Raw genomic sequence first — 13,742 nt, 5'->3', positions numbered from 1 at the left:
AAAATGTTGATCTTTGAGGTGTACTACTTGTTTAGTTTCTTGGTTCATGGTGAAGAGTGAATCTCACTATCAGATCTCTTTAAAAATCAAGTGATTATAAAGAGTTAGAATTACATTCAACAACCTTTTGTTTTGATCATTTCAGTTGACTTTTTTTTTGCGAGAGGTCCTGAGCTTAAAACTCCAGCGAACAAAATTAACACATACAGCTGTTGCTGGAGCTATGCTTGGTCATAGGTGTATCTGGAACAGCTCCCGCATGCAGTCAGACTGTGTGACTTCCTCAAGCCAGTACTTCTGCCGCTGAAATCAACAAAAATACTTCAAAATGAATAGAAGCGCATTACAATGCACAACAATATTAATGTTATTTAGAATTCATCACAACTTTTTGTTTTGAAACGGTGCTGCCTCTTTAAGTATGTAGGGGTGATACAAGATTTTCTCACTTAGCTGAGAACACACTCCATTCATTTATTCAACACTTGGAGCTTTGCATCAGGGTTCTGGAGTGCGAGTGGAAGGAAGACTGTCTCAGTCAAACCATTAAAAATGAGGAGGATAACAATCTCCAATAAGATCGAAGGATTCTGGATGCATCATGGAATAGGCATTATTAGGATGGTGGAACTCAACCTGGCACGTCCCCAGTAGTAGCAAAGTAGAAAATAACTTGCCCCTAGACAGCAGACATTTTACTATAACATTTTTTACTACTATTTTCTGGGGGTGGAATTGGCTTTTTAAAATTATTCATTCGCGGGATCTGGGCATTAATGGCAAGACCAGCGGCCCTTGAGAATGTGATGGTGAGCCGCCTTCTTGAACCACTGCAATCTGTGTGGTGAAGGTACACCGACAGTGCTGTTATGTAGGGAGTTCCAAAAGTTTGACCCAGCGCCGATGAAGAAATGGTGATATATGTCCAAGTCAGGATGGTGTGTGTCTTATAGAATCATAGTACTTGGAAATTTGCAGTACAGAAGGAGGCCATTAAGTCCATTGTGTCTGTGCCGGTCAAAAAAGAGCTATCCACCCTAAACCCACTTTCCAGCTCTTGACCCGTAGCCTTGTAGGTTACGGCACTTCAAGTGCATATCCAAGTACGTTTTAAATGTGATGAGGGTTTCTACCTCTACCACCCTTTCAGTCAATGAGTTCTAGACCCCCACCACTTTCTGGGTGAAAAAGTTTTCCTCAACTCTGCTCTAATCCTTCTATCAACTACTTTAAATCTATGCCTCCTGGTTATTGGCCTCTCTGCTAAGGACAGTAAGTCCTTCCTATTCACTCTACCTAGACCCCTCATAATTTTATGCAACTCAATTAAATCTCCTCTCAATATCCTTTGTTCCAAAGTAAACAACCCCTGCCTATCCAATCTTTCCTTATAGCTAAAGTTCTCCAATCTTGGCAACATCCTCGTAAATCTCCTTTGCACCCTCTCTATTGCAATCATGTCTTTCCTTTAATGTGATGACCAGAACTGTGCACAATACTCCAGCTGTGGCCAAACTAGTGTTTTATACAGTTCTTGTAAAGACCTGACCCTGCAGTACAGACTTACACAAGGCACATGCTGAAGTCAAGGTCACTCAGGGCCTGCACCTTTATTTCACAGCTCTGGAATGCCACACTTGCCTGAGACCTGCCTTTATATACCTGTATGGGACAGGTGTGCAGTGTCTCCTGCAAGTGCACCCCTGGTGGTAAAGTATGCTTGTGGTTTCAGGTCATATCTAGTTACAGTCATGTATAGCATGGTAAGGTACAGTTATATACAGTGGTGTGAGATACATGACATCACCCTCCCCCAAGGTCTTATTGTCTTTTCGATTTAGTCTCTCAGGTGGTCTACGCTCTCGTGTGGCACGTCTTAGTTGTGGTTCAGTTGTTTGCCTTGGTGCCTGTTTTTCTTTCGGTGTGATTGTAGGTATCTCGCCTGGGCTGTCTGTTTCGTTCAGTATGATTGTTGGTATCTCGCCAGGGCTGTCTGTTGAGATAGTCCTTTCCTCAGGTTATTCCCTCTGTCTGTCCACCAGGTGTGGTGTAAGTTCCACATTGTAGTCTGCCTCTGGTTCTGCAGTGTTGTTGGTGAATCTACTTTTGACTTGGTCTACATGCCTCCGGCAGGTCTGGCCATTGTCTATTTGTACCACCAGTAGCCTGTTTCCTTCCTTACCCGTTACTGTCCCTGAAAGCCATTTGGGACCCCTGCCATAGTTTAGCACAAACACTTTGTCCCCTATCTCATTCCACCTCCCCCTCGAATTTCGGTCATGGTACTCAGTTAGCTTCCGGCGCTTATCCTCAACAATTTCATGCATGTCTGGGAGGATTAACGAGAGCCTAGTCTTTAAGATCCATTTCATCAATAGTTGCGCGTGGGGAACCCCAGTCAACGAATGCGGATGAGATCTGTATGCCAGCAGCAGTCACGACAGACGGCTCTGCAGCGTGGGACCTTGGATTTTAAGCATGCCTTGTTTAATGATTTGCACTGCTCGCTCCGCCTGGCCATTGGAGGCCGACTTGAAAGGTGCCGTCTTAACGTGATTTATGCAGTGGTCAACTATAAAATCTTGGAATTCTGCGCTGGTGAAGCACGGACCATTATCACTGACCAATATGTCAGGAATTCCGTGCATTGCAAACATGGTTCTAAGGCTCTTCACAGCGGTGGAGGTAGTGCTCGAGTTTAAAATGGTGCATTCGATCCACTTTGAAAATGCATCGACGACTACGAGGAACATTTTGCCCATGAATGGGCCCGCATAGTCTACGTGCACCCGTGACCATGGTTTGGTGGGCCAGGGCCAGGGGCTCAGGGGGTCCTCCCTGGGGGCATTGCTGAGTTGGGCACAAATGGTGCACCGTCGGACGCAGAGCTCCAAGTCCGCGTCAATGCCAGGCCACCAGACGTGGGATCTGGCTATGGCCTTCATGAGAACGATCCCCGGGTGCTCGCGGTGGAGCTCCCGGCGGACAAATGCCTCTCTGCCTCGCAGAGGCATGACTAATCGGCTGCCCCACATCAGGCAGTCTGCTTGTAGTGACAGCTCATGCACGCGTCTATGGAAAGGTTTGATCTCCTCGGGGCAGGCATCACGAGCCTCTGCCCAGTCACCAGTTAAAACACATCTTTTGACTAAGGATAACGTGGGCTCGCTGGTCGTCCAGGCTCTGATTTGACGAGCCGTCATGGGCGAACCTGTGGATTAAAGGCATTGATTGCCATAACCATCTCACAGTCTTGTGGTCGCCAAGTAAGCGCGTCGGCACAGTTGTCTGTGTCTGGTCTGTGCCTTATCGTGTAGTCGTAAGACGCCAGCATGAGTGCCCACCGTTGAATGCGCGCCGAGGCGTTGCCGTTTATTGCCTTGCTCTCGGATAGCAGGGACGTGAGGGGTTTGTGCTCGGTTTCTAATGTGAACTTGGCCCCGAAAAGGTATTGGTGCATCTTTAGACACCATACACACACGCGAGCGCCTCCTTCTCCACCATACCGTACCCGCGCTCCGCCCGCGAAAGTGACCTGGAGGTATAAGCAATGGGTTGTAATTTACCTGCACCATTGACCTGCTGTAAAACGCATCCAACTCCGTACACTGATGCATCACATGTAAGAACTAGCTTTTTACCTGGGTCAAAAAAAGCCAAAACACTGTTGGAACATAGAAGGTTGCGTGTCTTATTGAAGGCGCGTTCTTGGGCGTCCCCCCAAAACCAATTGCACCCCTTTCTGAGTAGCACATAGAGAGGCTCCAGCAGCGTGCTCAAGTTCTGCATAAAGTTCCCAAAGTAATTGAGTAGCCCGAGAAAGGTGCGCAGTTCCGAGACATTCCGGGGCCTGGGTGCCAGACGAATTGCTTCTGTTTTGGATTCTGTTGGGTGGATTCCATCAGCTGCAATCCTTCTGCCCAAAAATTCAACCTCGGGCGCGAGAAACAGACACTTGAATTTCTTAGCTCTTAGGCCTACCCGATCCAACCACTTTAGTACTTCCTCCAAATTGCAGAGATGGGAGTCGGTGTCCCTGCCCATGATAAGTATGTCGTCTTGAAACACAACCGTCCCCGGGATGGACTTGAGCAGACTCTTCATGTTGCGCTGGAATATAGCAGCTGCCGACCTGAGCATCAATTGTACATGAAAAGGCCTTGATGTGTGTTGATGGTGGTGAGTAGCTTAGGCTCTTCGGTCAGTTCTTGTGTCATATACGCAGATGTGAGATCTAGTTTCGAGAAAAGTTTTCCTCCAGCCAATGTGGCAAATAGGTCCTCTGCTCTGGGCAGCGGGTATTGGTCCTGTAGGGAGACTCTGTTTATAGTAGATTTGTAATCCCCACAGATTCGTACGGATCCATCAGGCTTCATGAAGGGGACGATGGGACTTGCCCAGTCGCTGAATTCCACGGGTGCGATAATGTCTGCCCGCAGAAGCCTGTCCAGTTCATGTTCAATCTTTTCCCTCATCACATAAGGCACAGCTCTAGTCTTGCGATGGACCGGTCTAGCTTCCTGTGTGATGTAGATTTTAACTTTAGTCCCTTTGAGGGTGCCCACACCTGGCTGAAAGAGATGTTCAAATTGACTTAGAACTGTTGAGCAGGAGGTCCGTTCCTCTGACGACATGGCATGAACATCATCCCATTTCCAATTTAGTTTTGCCAGCCAGCTTCTCCCCAACAGTGCTGGGAGATCTCTGAGGACAATCCACAGGGGAAGTCGGTTCACTGTCCCTTTGTGTGTGACTGAGAGCATGGCGCTGCCAAGGACTGGGACGATTTCTTTGGTATAGGTCCTTAGTTTGGTGTCGACTCTTGTGAGTTTTGGTATATTGCTTTTGTGCGGCCACAGCTGTTCAAATTGTTGGACGCTCATGAGAGATTGACTTGCTCCTGTGTCCAATTCCATGTTGACGGGTATCCCGTTGAGTAGGACCCTCATCATTATTGGAGGCATCTTGTTGTAAGAACAGTGGACATTGATCATGTTGACCCGCTGTACGTCGGTGTCCCGGGCACTGTCCCCACCATCTTCTGGTCCGCTTTCCGACCTTTCCGATTCGTATACCAGCTGAGCTGCTGTTTTTCTGCACATGCGGGCCAGATGCCCTGTATAGTTGCAGTTTCTGCAAACGGCATGCTGAAATCGACACCCCCTTAATGAGTGTCTTCCCCCACATCTCCAGCACAGACCGCTTCCATTGTTTCCGAAGGATGAGCTGCGTCTGGCTGATCTCTCTTGAGCTTCTCTCAGTTTGTAGTTGATTGCTCGCATTGTGGGTTGATGAGGTGTGAACGGCCGTTCATGTGGCCCTTGATGGCTTCTGGTGCCACTGCCTGCTGTTGAAGGCCTGCTCTCCTGCCTTTGTCTGTGTGTGGGGGTAGCGGCTTGTTTCACGCTGTGAACCCCTTGTTCCGATGTTTCGTTAGTTGTCGTACCCGCAGTGTAGATCAACCTCATTTCTTCTTCTCCTGCCAAGAATGTCTGTGCGACCAGTGATGCTGCCTCTAGGGTCAAGTTCTTGGTCTCTATGAGCTTTTGGAATATGCCTGCGTGGCCTATTCCTGCAATAAAAAAGTCTCTCAGTACTTCTCTCCTTAGTTCATCGGAGAACTCACATAAACTAGCCAGCCTTCGAAGTTCCGCCACAAAGTCGGGTATGCTCTGGCCCACACAGCGTCTGTAATTGTAGAACCTGTGTCTGGCCATGTGTAGGCTGCTCGCTGGCTTCAGGTGGTCTCTCACCAGTGTGCTCAACTCTTCAAACGACTTGCTTGCTGGTTTCTCGGGTGCCAGCAGGTCCTTCATTAAGGCGTATGTTTTCGAGCCACAGCTGGTCAAGAGATGGGCTCTTCTCTTGTCTGCCTTATCGTCGCCCAACCAGTCTTTGGTTACAAAGCTTTGCTGGAGCCTTTCTATAAAGTCCTTTCTATAAAGTCCAATATCTCCAGCATTGTATTTCTCATCTGAGCTGTTGGTCGCCATTCTGTGGATTCTGTGATCCCGTAACTCATCGCCACTGTAAAGTCCTGACCCTGCAGTCCATACTTACACGAGGCACATGCTGAAGTCAAGGTCATTCAGGATCTGCACCTTTATTTCACAGCTCTGGAATGCCACACTTGCCTGAGACCTGCCTTTATATACCTGTGTGGGACAGGTGTGCAGTGTCTCCTGCAAGTGCACCCCTGGTGGTAAAGTATGCTTATGGTTGCAGGTCATATCTAGTTACAGTCATGTATAGCATGGTAAGATACAGTTATATACAGTGATGTGAGATACATGACAGTTCTAGCATAACCTCCCTGCGCTAATATTATCGGCCTCAACTAATAAAAGAAAGTATCCCGCATGCCTTCTTAACCACGTTATCTACCTGTCCTTCAACATACAGGGATCTGTGGACATGGACTCCAAGGTCCCTCTGTCCCTCTACACTTCTTAAAATCCTACCACTTGTTGTGTATTTCCTTGCCTTGTTAGCCCTCCACAAATGCATTACCTCATACTTCTCCAGATTGAATTCCATTTGCCACTTTTCTGCCCATCAGTACATTAGTATCTTCCTGCAGTCTGCAGCTTTCTCCTGTCTATCAACTGCACGGCCAATTTTTGTATCATCTGCAAACTTCTTAATCATGCCCCTTACATTGAAGTCTAAATCATTGATGTACACCACAAAAAGCAAGGGACCTAGTACTGAGCCCTCAAAACACCACTGGAAGCAGCTTTCCAGTCACAAAAACACCCGTCGACCATTACTCTTTGCTTCCTGCCCCTGAGCCAATTTTGGACTTGGTGGAGAATTTGGAGGTGATGGTGTTCCCATGCACCTGCTGCCCTTGTCCTTCTAGGTGGTAGAGATCGCAGGTTTGGGAGGTGCTGTTGAAGAAGCTTTGGTGAGTTGTTGTAGTGCATCATGTAGATGGTACACACTGCAAACACCATGCGTCGGTGGTGGAGGGAGTGAATGTTTAATGTGCTGGATGGGATGCCAATCAAGTGGGCTGCTTTGTTCTGGTTGGTATCAAGCTTCTTGAGTGTTGTTGGAGCTGCACTTATCCAGTCAAGTGAAGACTATTCCATCACACTCTTGACTTGTGTCTTGTAGATGGTGTAATGGATTTGGGGAGTCAGGAGCTAAATCACTTGCTGCAGAATATCCAGCATTTGACCTGCTCTTGTAGCCATAGTATTTATGTGGCTGGTTCAGTTAAGTTTCTGGTCAATGATGACCTCGCAGGATATTGATGGTTGGAGATTCGACGATGGGAATGCCATTGAATGTCAAGGGGAAGTGGTTAGACTTTCTCTTGTTGGAGATGGTCATTGCCTGGCACTTCAGTGGTGCAACTTGCCACTTATCAGACCAAGCCTGAATGTTGTCCAGGTCTTGCTGCATGCAAAGTTGAGCATGGAACTGAGCACTGTGCAATCATCAGCGAACATCCCCACTTCTGACCTTATGATGGAGGGAAGGTCATTGGCTAAGTATGTTTGATTGAAAGTTCTCTTCCAGGAATGTGTTCCCCTTTAAAGAATTAGGAAATCCGTTTCCTAATATAGTTAGTGAAAAGAAAGAAAGACTTGCATTTATGTCGCGCCTTTCATGACCTGAGAACATCCAGAAGCACTTGAAGCCAATTTACTTTGACATGTCACTGTTGTAATGTAGGAAACACAGCAGTCAATTTGTGCACAGCAAGCTCCCACAAACAGCAATGTAATAATGACCAGATAATCTGTTTTAGTGATGTTGATTGAGGGATAAATATTGGCCAGGACACCATGGAGAGCTCCCCTGCTCTTCTTTAAAATAGTGCCATGGGGTCTTTTACGTCTTCCTGAGAAACTCCAACAATGTAGTACTCCCTTAGTATTGCACTGGAGTCCTAGCCTAGATGATGTGCTCAAGTTCCTGTGGTGGGATTTGAACCCACAATCTTCTGACTCAAATGTGAGAGTGGTACCTCTGAGCTACAGCTATCTAAGTGCAAGCCTAACATATGATGCCCAGGAAACAGAGCCAGCCTGCAAGTGGGTGGCAAGATGCAGCTGTAATCTTTGAGCCCTAACCGTTTACAAAGTGGTATCATTTGTGGTGTCGCAGGGTTGAAGTTGTCTTTTTAGGATTATCCAAGGGCACTGAATGTTAGTGTGCCACAAAGCAGGGTGAGGTGCAAGTCTGAGGTCCTCTATCTTCTGTTGACCTGAACTGAGTCAAGTGAGAGTTGTTACATGGAGGCAGCAGCATTTCCCAATAAAGTGAAATAAAATCCGAGAGGGATATTGCATCTGGGTGTTCCCTGGCATCTCCTGGTGGCTGATTACAGAGCGTACTGGCAGAAGTCTGGGAGCAAACTGCCCATCCCCTTGGCTGTAAGGTATCAGTTCAGGTAGAAAAATATATTTATGCCTCTATGTAAATACACTAGACTCAGGGATCAATACCACGTATAGTCTGCAGGTGAAATAGCATGGTAAAGTGATGGATAATGAGACCAAGATGGTCAGAATAAATGAGTTACCATTTAAAAAAATCTGCATTCAATTCTGTTTTAAACTATAGACGTGAAAAAGAACAAGAATTGTTGTTTTACAGGGGGGCGGCGACGGGGGTGGGGGGGCAGGGGGAGGTGGAGGGCAGCATTGCTCAAAGTTTAGCATTTAAACTGCTGCAAAACTTAATCTTCATCGAAAAGGAGAACGAGATTGAGATCAAAGAATTGAAGATTCTAGCACTTTTGAAATATGTTAGTGTTATGGGGCTAGATTTTCCATTATTTTTGCATGCATACCGCCTGCTGAAATGAGGTGTAATGCCCATATATCGCTCATTTAGGCTCAAAATGGAAAGTAACACCCATTTCTCAGTCACTTATCGGCGAGCGTTACTTTCGGCATGTACACAACGTCAATAAAATAATACTGCCCGCCCACTTTTTTTGGGCGGAAAGATCAGAATGGGCAACGCCAACGCCCATAATATCGGCGAGCATTACTTTCGGTAATTAACGCCGAGATTTAATAATACGACCCGTCCACTGTTTTTTGTCGTAAAGATCACATTTGCCGAAACTAACCCCCAGAAAATCGCCCATCCTTACTTTTGGCACCTCGCACACATCTCGCCAACAATATCACTCGCCGAAAAAAACGCTGTGAAAAGTTGAACTGACCAGAATTACTCACAGCGGTATGGACGCCATTTTCTCTGGTCACATCATTTAAAAGGCTGCTTTGCTTCAACTTTGGGGGAGTTTGGATGTACTCTGGAGGTGTTTTGAGGTGATGTGAACATCTGAACAAACATCTTATCATACTGTGGAAGATTGGAATTTACTTTAGGTGTCTCAGTGGGGACATTCATTGTTTGTGAACAATCGGTGTAGTACAGATAGCTATTGGAATGGGGCCGGTCATTTCTCAGCCTGTCTTGATGACCACACACATGCTGCGGACTCGAGATGGCAGAAGGTACATTCGACAGCATCATGTGCCCAATGTAAGACGTGCCAGACCGATGAGGAGGAGCAGATGTTACACCCCCCACACTTACAAGGAGAAGCAGTCTTACCTCAACTTGTGCCACACCACCTGCCTTCGGAGACTGCGCTTCCACAAAGAGATTATCAGTGAGATATGCCAGCTCATCAGGGGAGATCTGCAGCCTACCAGCACCATCAGGACTACACTGTCCGTCGAGGTCAAGGTCACCGCGGCACTTTTGTTCTACGCGTCCGGTTCCTTTCAGGCCTCAGCTGGCGACATTTGCACTATATCTCAGCATGCCACACATTGCTGCATTAGACAGGTCACTGAAGCCCTGTACACACGCAGAATGGACTTTATCAGCTTCCTTATGACCAGGGAGGCTCAGACTGAGAGGGCTTTAGGGTTCTACCGAATTGCTAACTTCCCCAAGGTACAGGGAGCAATAGACTGTATGCACACCGTGATGCGGGCACCTTTTCAGGATGCAGAGGTTTTTAGGAACCGCGAGGGATTCCATTCCCTGAATGTGCAATTCATTGTCGACCACCAGCAAAGTATAATGGCAGTGATTGCTAAATTTCCGGGCAGCATCCATGATGCTCACATCCTGCGTGAGAGCACTGTATCTGACATGCTTACCAATGAGCCATAAGGTCAATGCTGGATGCTTGGTAACAAAGGATATGGCCTCGCCACCTGGCTGATGACCCCCATGCGTGACACCCACACTGAAGCCGAGAAGCAATACAACTAGAGCCACAGATCCACTCGCAATATCGTTGAGAAAACCATTGGAGTGCTTAAGCAGCGCTTTAGATGCCTGGTCAATCAGGAGGTGAGCTCCAATACCACCCTGAGCAGGTAGCTCAATTCGTGGTGGTGTGCTCCATGCTGCACAACTTGGCTATCAGGAGGGGACAAGAATTGCCCGAAGGGACTGATGGTCCACCTCAGGAGAGAGAGGAAGAGGAGGACGAGGAGGTGGACGCTGACGTCGGGCCAGACAATCAGGCTGATGCTGAAACCATGTCCCCAACCCCCAGGAAAGGGCCTGTGGTGGATATATAGCTGCAAGATTCTTACGTCAGCAGCTCATAAATGAGCGCTTTGTTTGAATTTGCAAAGCTGCAACACTGCTGCGTGTGCAGGTCATACATCAATGGTGTGCATCACCTTGGTGACAGTAAAAGTTTAAGTTGATTCGAGTTAAGTGTAATTGTACCCTGTCAAGTTAAGGAATCACCAATGTGTAACGGTGTAGCTATCTAGGCAATGCGCAACAAGGTTATGTTAAATAAAAACATTTAACCCGACTATTTGTCTGAAACCATCAGTATATCTGTAAAAAACACCCCACCCCACCCCCGTCCCACCCCACAACAAATTTATCACGTTTACATCATTACAATGGTCCCCATTTCCAGCAAAACGGAACACAAATGCAAACCAACAACGTAGCCCCCTCGCCCCTTGCCCCGACCCTCTCACCAAAATAGCAGCAGCAACCTAAAAATATTCCCCAGACAACACCTGCAGCCATGCACCTCCCTTTCCTCCTCCTCCCCTGCTTCTCCTCCCCACCTTTAACCCTTCTCCTTCCCCTCCTGACTCCAAGCTGCCTAGCCAAGGAGCTCCTCAAGCGATGCTTCATTGGAGGGGATGATGGTAGAACCACTGCTTGGACGGATACGGGAGAGGACGGTCCTGAGGTGGGAACGTGCTCCAAGCCAGAAGCAAGATCTTCCTCCTTGCTCTCACGTGTCGTTGGCAATGGGGGTGCGGCACCTTGGGGTGCAGTGCCGCGCTCCGGAACCACTGGGAGCCCTCTGCCACCAGTGTTCCTGGCTACCAGCTCCAGGGCCTCCTCCATCCCTTCCATGTTATATATTATTTGTTGGACAAATTCAGTGCCAACTACATTCTTGGTACTTAATAGGCTTTTTGCTGCTGGTGAATCTCCCTCGTGCCTCCCACAACAGCCAAACAAGCACACACCACACCCACACAAGCTTTCAGTCCCTCTCTGCTTCCTCTCTCTCTGTCTCCTCTTCTGCGCATGTAATGATGACTCCTGACCTCCTGAATCGTGGGAAACGAGCATTGCCATGCCGTTGCTAAGGACGGCAATACTTTACGCCAGAAGGTCAGAGAGATTTAACGCTAACGTCCTTTTCAGATTGCTCACGATAACGGCCATTTTAAAAAATGGAAACTAGGGGGTTTGAAAATGGGCGATAATCCAGCGATCTGAAAACCCATATTTACCGTCCACGCCGGAAATAACGCCCATTTTTGGGCGATCTGCACAAAAGTGGAAAATCTAGCCTATGGACTTTAAGTAACATGTGACTGAATGTTAGAAATTCAACTGAAGAGAGAGAAAAGTAAAGTAAATGCACCTTGCAGTAAATGATTTTGTTCTAACTGAAAAATCACCTGCCTTTGCCCAGTAGCTGCTGTCTAAAATATTAATTCTTGTTCCTAACCATGTCCTGCTAGTGGAGGGAAACTACTACCTTGACTACTGTGCACTAGCATTCTAATGAACAGATTTAAGGGAGCAGCTAAATATAGAATAGAATATAATCAGCATTGAGCAATAGATGTGAATGTTTCCTTGACTATGTGCATGAATAAGCATACATCAAAAATCAAAATAAATGAAGGACTTGCACCCATCTGGGATCAAGCCCCCACAATAATCTGCTATTTTGTGCAATATGTACAATACGTTTCTTCCTTGCCTGCAGCATGAAGATTGGCCCTGTGTTGGAGCAAATCGGCTTCACAGATAAGAAGGTTGTTGCTAACAACAGATGTGTGACCGTCAAAGATCCAACAGCTGGCTTTTCAAATCCACAAGCTCCGAAGTTCTGTAAGATTTCAGCTATTAATACAATTTTATTGTTGAAGTTTCCCATTTGAGTTTAGCTGTTTATGTTGCTGGCGCTGTTAACAACAGACTCCCCCAGGACCACCAGGAAGAGAGCACTCTCCTTTCCCTGGCCTCACTTGTAAGGAAATGAAACAGAAAGACGACTCAGGAATTCCACTGCCCCCACCCCGACATCACCCACCCCTCAACCCAAAAATGTGCAGAACATTCAAGTCTGAACTGCTTCAAAAACAAAAGTGAGCCACAGAAGAGTCCAGGTCATAACCGAACAACACCACCCCGCCACCCCGCTCCCCCCCCCCCAACACTCCTTCAGCAAAAGCCAATGTTTGACCACTTTAAACTTTATTGTAAATTTGCTCCAGTAGCAACCTGCAGCAACAAAGCAAAAGCAGGCATCATGGAAAGTTTTGGTATCAAAGCTGAAGTTTGATCGCTGGAGTATATTTAGTGCATTAGTGTACTTGCATGATTTAGCTGTTTGGGTCAGTGTCATGTTGCAGGTTATTTAGAGGGAGAAATGAACAGCCCTTGTGAATAAGCTGCTTATCATCATTTAAATTCAAATCTAACATGGTCTTACTCTACAAGTTCAAGACCCAGAGCGTTCCCACATTACACAACTCTGTCGCGTCATTGCGATGCACCAGATCTGCATGCCATTAATGTTTCTGCACAGCTTCTGCATCAATTGAATAGTTTAAAATACTAAACGCTGGATTTTCAGTTGTCTAACGCCTCAGTTAGCGGCCAGAGTGGGCGTTAATGGAGCGTAAGAGGTGCCTAACCAGGAGCGCAGCCTTTAGTGCCCCAACCAAAAATTTATTAGAGGCTCACCAGGGGCGCAAACCAGTAGCGCCTGGCTGCTGATGATCAGTGCGATCCTGACGTATTCCTGATGCAATGCCCACACTTGTGCCCAGTTCGGTAAATTAGATGAGGCTGACTCACTTAGTGACCGCCATTAATCAAGTCTGAAAAAACAGTCGGTACAACCTTCCACAGGCATTAAATGGTGGCTATTTAAAGGAACGGAGGTCCTTTGCAGTCAGAATCAGGTGAATTTATAATGGGGAACAAAGAAATGGCAGACCAATTGAACAAATACTTTGGATCTGTCTTCACGAAGGAAGATACAAATAGCCTTCCGGAAATACTAGGGTTTCGAGGGTCGAGTGAAAAGGAGGAACTGAAGGAAATCCTTAATAGTCAGGAAATTGTGTTAGGGAAATTGATGGGAATGAAGGCCGATAAATCCCCAGGGCCTGATAGGCTGCATCCCAGAGTACTTAAGGAAGTGGCCCTAGAAATAGTGGATGCATTGGTGATCATTTTTCAACATT

This window comes from Pristiophorus japonicus, chromosome 5 (genome assembly GCF_044704955.1).
Source record: "Pristiophorus japonicus isolate sPriJap1 chromosome 5, sPriJap1.hap1, whole genome shotgun sequence".
Classification (NCBI taxonomy): Eukaryota; Metazoa; Chordata; class Chondrichthyes; family Pristiophoridae; genus Pristiophorus; species Pristiophorus japonicus.
Note: the sequence above shows the minus strand (reverse complement) of the source record.